Source organism: Lampetra planeri, chromosome 13, assembly GCF_965212315.1.
Source record: "Lampetra planeri chromosome 13, kcLamPlan1.2.h2, whole genome shotgun sequence".
Lineage (NCBI taxonomy): Eukaryota > Metazoa > Chordata > Hyperoartia > Petromyzontiformes > Petromyzontidae > Lampetra > Lampetra planeri.
The window spans coordinates 10,643,876-10,650,314 of record NC_136119.1 but is presented as its reverse complement, the minus strand read 5'-3'; the positions used below and the strand labels follow the sequence as shown (position 1 = coordinate 10,650,314).

Sequence of the window (6,439 nt, the reverse complement as noted above, 5' to 3'; positions counted from 1 at the left end):
CTGCCCATTGAAAGTCCGTTCTGCGTAGAGCCCCGACTATGATTGTGCGCAAGAATCGTAGGGCTCGCAGGAATGTCATTGAAACACCTCCCCCACGATCTCCCAACTCCCCACCCCCACCTCTTCCCACCTCCTTCAGCACCCCCCCACCCCAACCCCAGTCCCCATCGACTCCCCATCCCCAAGTGTCGCCTCCTCCTCCTCCTCCTCGCTAACGGGAGCGGCGCGGCGTGGCGTGGCGCGGCGTTGGGTGGGTGGGCGGGACGGAGGGTTGGAGGCAACGTTTGGCACAAAGCGCGCTCCTCCTCCTCCTCCTCCCTCGTCTCTCATCAGAATTCCCTGCGTGCCGCGCTGGATTTCGTCTTCTTCGTATTCTTGGGCGAGGCGGGCTGTAGAGGCGGGATGATGCAGAGGGGGCTGGCTCGCAGGGAGCTTGGGCTAAGCGTGGGGGGGGGGGGGCGGTTATAAGGATGGGGAGGTGGTAATACGTGGGTGGCTGTGGTGGGAATGAGGGATGGGGTTGGGTGGGTGGCGATGGGAAGGGTTTGCTGCTGCTGCTGCTTCGGCATCGCTCCCTCCTCGCCCGCTGCTTTCCGCATGCTTGGGCTCCCGTCTCTCAGATACAGCCTGCGAGATCACAAACATCCCCATGTCACAACTGCTCAATTGCCACGTGGTAATATAATCAAGACATTCCGAGCTCGGGTGCGCGACACGCATTCATAAACGCACGCCGGCGTGCTTAAAGGTGTGTTGTTACTTTTACATTTCATATATATTTTTATAACCGTTAACGATGGTAATGTGGAAGATAATCGCGATGTCAGATATGCACTCATTCAACGCGTTGATTCATTGTTGAGAAAATACGTAAACGGTTATACGGTAAGAAACAGCGGTTGCAATGAATATTCTTGGTTCTTTCGGTAAAGTCACGTAGATAGAAACTAAAACTAAAATAAAATAAAAATATATAAATAAAAAATTAAAGCAAAAAACCCACGACGTTTCGATGGCAACATAAGCGGTCTTCATCAGGCGGAGAGAAAAGAGGGGGCAAGCCTTCAAACGCAACTGCTAATGAGGGCTTTCAAAGTTGCAATGAAAATAGGACGACTTCGATAGCAGACGCGAGCATTTGACGTGAATTGTCGGAGCGGTTCAAAAACCCGAGTGTGCATCTTGGTTATGCCAATTAACTGGGTGCAATGCGTGTGTGCCTCGTGAGCTTTGCGTGCCACTCAAGACACGGCGACAATGATTCCAATGAAACTCTTGCAGGTTAGTCGATGTTGATGCGATTCCAGACCGTTGCAAGACGTTTGTGGGGCGCGTGCGTAAACGCCGTGCATCCGGCACCGTGTTTCAAATCGTCGACTGGCGACACAAGTGCTACGCAAAGCGTCATCGTTAACGTGACGTCAAGAGCGTTCCGTGATGACGCGCGCATCATGAGCAAACACACGATCCAACGAGTATCAGCAACGCATACCTTTAGTAAAAAAATAACCCGAGTAATCTTCCGTTGGAACGTCAGATACTCTGCTATTGCGATGATCTTTTCAAAGGCGCGCACACGCACAGAGGCATGCACGCGACAGCAAGGGCCAGCACGCGTTGGGTGTTGAGAACGCGCGGTTCGTGTGGAATATACACCTCGTGCTAAATTACAGCGGGCACAGTCCGTGTTAGTATTCTCACGTGATTTGTTGTATTATTATTAACGCTGCTGTTTCCGTTATAAACTCTGTTGATACGATTATTAAAATATACGGTACAATAATAGAGGATCATAGTGTTTTTTTTTATTATTATTATACGGGTAGGCGGTAACCTTTGTACTCTCGTGGTAGTGCCTTACACCACTAATCCCTACGCCTGAGCAGCGTTCCGGGGACAAATAAACACGAGTGTGTGAAATGAATCCCTGAAAACATCCACGCCATGAGGTCTCCTGCAGTAGGCTCGGGCCTATCTCGGGAGCGCAACGCGATTGGCTGACACAGCACGTGTCCTCCCAGTGAGCATGGAGCGTTGGGCCATGTTTGACCCAGCGGTTTCAACCGCGTGCCAACGTCGGGACAACGTTGGTTCAACAGGTCCAACCGTATGCCCAAAGTTGGGACCAACGGATCACGTTTCACGCGGCTATAGCCTCATATAGGTCTCCCGGAAATGTTCCGGTAGGATAACAACCCCCATATGGCATTCGTTGGCGATGCAGTATTTGCACGTATATCAGCAGGCACATAAACTGAAACTAAACTTTTTATTTCATTTCACCAGGTAAGGCCCCACTGAGAAATTTGGCTATTTTTCAGAAGCGACCTGACCACACGTGAGAGCTCAACTAAGTGGCTTATCGTGTGGAAATTTACAGCAGCCGAAAACTCTGAACACACGTGTCTAAATGTGGAGGGGAAAACCGGAGAACCCGGAGAAAAATCTACGCGACCGCGGGGAGAGAGACACCGCAAACTTCAAATATACAGCAGCAGGCGTCAATGTCGAGATGGAACACACGACCTCCTGTATACCAGGCGAGGTAGTTAACATATCCTAGCCATAGCGGCACCCATATAACTGAGCTACGATCTAAACTCCAACGTTGCCATGATCTGAAGTCGCCCATCTTTCTAGAGAGCGTAATGTAGACACACGTGCAGTGCAGGCCTACACACTCGTCACACACACACACGTGTCAGCAAAGCACCGCTGTGTAGGCTATGAGTGGACATTCACGACCAAACATCAGTCGCGTTAGGCAGTGCGACTGAACTTGATGAGCGGAGTACACTTGATGTGCACTCCGCACAGGTCCATAGGCGTGCGTATGTTGAGTTTTCATTTACGAGTTGGTGATACTGATGACGGTACAGCCCCTATTGACATCGCATAGCTGTGAGTACACTCTACACACAAACAGAAACAGTGCTGGAACAAATTCATGAATTGGGATCACACAACATCAACCCCCCGCCCCCCGCCCCCCCCAAATCTCCCGTGTTGCAAACATTTGGCAAGACCCTCCTGTAAATTAGTATTGGGACTCAACGAGGCTTTCCTCGGCAAAACAAGCATACTAACAATAGTCGGTATACTACGAATACAAAGATGCCCCGTATAGTCTCAACAGACTTTTTGTGGCAAGTGCTCTCAGCGAGTAGCAGCACCTATGAAGGCCGGAACGGCACACGAGGGGGTGGGGTGAGCCAGAAGCACTGTCGGCCGCCTTTGTGTCCCCCAACGCCGATGTTCACACACCGCTTCAGGTACTCGTTTGAGCCTGAGTCGACCTAGAGAAGTCTCACGACCAGTTCAGATAATGGTCACTGGGTGTTGGTGATGGCCACGAGCGGGAATCGAATTCGGTTCGCCAGGTTCTGACCCGCCCCTATCGGAGACATCTGTGAAAAATAACTTTCTAGCTCATCGGATTCCTCCAATACAATCGATTCTGATTCTGGTTCGTAGCGCAACGCGCAAACCACTGCACCACCGCTTCCTCGTACAAAGCATACGCAGGCAGAGATGCATGCGTACACACATTCATTGCATGTGCGTCGTCGTAAACAAGAGCTGGGGGTTCTGTGGAAACCAAACCGGAGGGCACGTGTCCGGGCAACAGTATGCACACCTTCAACAATTGCAGAGTTTAGTTGCAGCAACGGAATAAGTTAGTAGCTGTGCACCGTCAGAAAATGAACGTTTATTAAAGATTCACAAATCAAGATATTCACGAAGACGCACGCACACCGTGCCTACAGACTTGCAGATAGGCCTACGCTGCAAAGCGTGCACATGCGTGGACTTGGCGAGGAATAACAAATGTGGCACACACACACACACGCACACACAGACACACACAACACGCACACAGACACACACAACACACACACCCAGACAGATACACACACAACACGCACACAGAGACACACAGATACACACAACACGCACACAGAGACACACAATACGCACACAGAGACACACAACACACACACAGAGACACAACACACACACAGAGACACACAACACACACACAGAGACACACACACAGACACACAACACACAGAGACACACAACACGCATACAGAGACACACAACACACACATAGACACACAACACGCACATAGAGACACACAACACACACACACACACAGACACACAACACACACACAGAGACACACACACAGACACACAACACACACACAGAGAAACACAACACACACACACAGAGACACACAACACGCACACAGAGACACACAACACGCACACAGAGACACAACACGCATACAGAGACACACAACACACACACAGAGAAACACAACACACACACAGAGACACACAACACGCATACAGAGACACACAACACACACACAGAGACACACAACACACACAGAAAAACACAACACACACACAGAGACACAACACACACACAGAGAAACACAACACACACACACAGACACACAACACACACAGAGAGACACACACACAAAGACACACAACACACACAGAGACACACAACACACACACAGAGACACACAACACACACACAGAGACACACAACACACACACACAGACACACAACACACACACAGAGACACACAACACGCACACAGAGACACACAACACGCACACAGAGACACACAACACACACACAGAGACACACAACACACACAGAGAGACACACAACACACACACAGAGAAACACAACACACACACAGAGACACACAACACGCATACAGAGACACACAACACACACACAGAGACACACAACACACACAGAAAAACACAACACACACACAGAGACACAACACACACACAGAGAAACACAACACACACACACAGACACACAACACACACAGAGAGACACACACACAAAGACACACAACACACACAGAGACACACAACACACACACAGAGACACACAACACACACACAGAGACACACAACACACACACACAGACACACAACACACACACAGAGACACACAACACGCACACAGAGACACACAACACGCACACAGAGACACACAACACACACACAGAGACACACAACACACACAGAGAGACACACAACACACACACAGAGACACACAACACACACACAGAGAGACACACAACACACACACAGAGACACACAACACACAACACACACACACAGAGACACACAACACACAACACACACACACAGAGACACACAACACACACAGAGACACACAACTCGCACACACAGAGACACACAGAGACACACAACACACACACAGAGACACACAAAACACACACAGAGACACACAACACAGACACACAACACACACAGAGACACACACAGAGAAACACAACACACACACACAGACACACAACACACACACAGAAACACACAGCATGCACACAGAGACACACACACACACAGAGACACACACAACACACACAGAGACACACAACACACAGAGACACACAACTCGCATACAAAGACACACAACACACACACAGAGACACAACACGCACACAGAGACACACAACACACAGACACACTCACACAACACGCACACAGAGACACACACACACACAACATAGAGACACACACACACAGACAACACAAAGACACTCACCACGCACACAGAGACACACACACAACACGCACACACAGAGACACACACACAACACAAAGACCCACACACACAACACTCACACAGAGACACACAACACACAACACAGATACACACGACACAGAGTCACACACACAACACAGAGACACACACAAAGACACTCACCACGCACACAGAGACACACACACACAACACAGAGACACACACACAACACAGAGACACACACAGCACGCACACACAGAGACACACACAACACAGAGACACACGCACACAGACACAGAGACACACAACACACACAGAGACACACAACACGCACACAGAGACACACAACACACACACACACAGAGACACACAACACACAACACACACAGAGACACACAACACACACACAGAGACACACAACACACAACACACACACACAGAGACACACAACACACACACAGAGACACACAACACACAACACACACACACAGAGACACACAACACACACAGAGACACACAACTCGCACACACAGAGACACACAACACACACAGAGAGACACACAAAACACACACAGAGACACACAACACAGACACACAACACACACAGAGACACACACACAGAGACACACAACACACACAGACACACAACACACACACAGAAACACACAGCATGCACACAGAGACACACAACACACACAGAGACACACACAACACACACAGAGACACACAACACACAGAGACACATAACTCGCACACAGAGACACACAACACACACACAGAGACACAACACGCACACAGAGACACACAACACACAGACACACTCACACAACACGCACACAGAGACACACA

General features: G+C 49.6%; 1 long non-coding RNA gene across 1 annotated transcript in view; it reads right to left on the bottom strand.

Annotated features, from left to right (window-relative positions):
- Positions 1-375: 375 nt before the first annotated feature.
- LOC144722061 (uncharacterized) overlaps positions 376-6,439 on the bottom strand; it is a 64,518-nt gene continuing 58,454 nt past the window's right edge. Inside the window, exon 2 of the long non-coding RNA XR_013586015.1 lies at positions 376-627. This is a non-coding gene — a long non-coding RNA (uncharacterized LOC144722061). The remainder of the gene's footprint in view (positions 628-6,439) is intronic.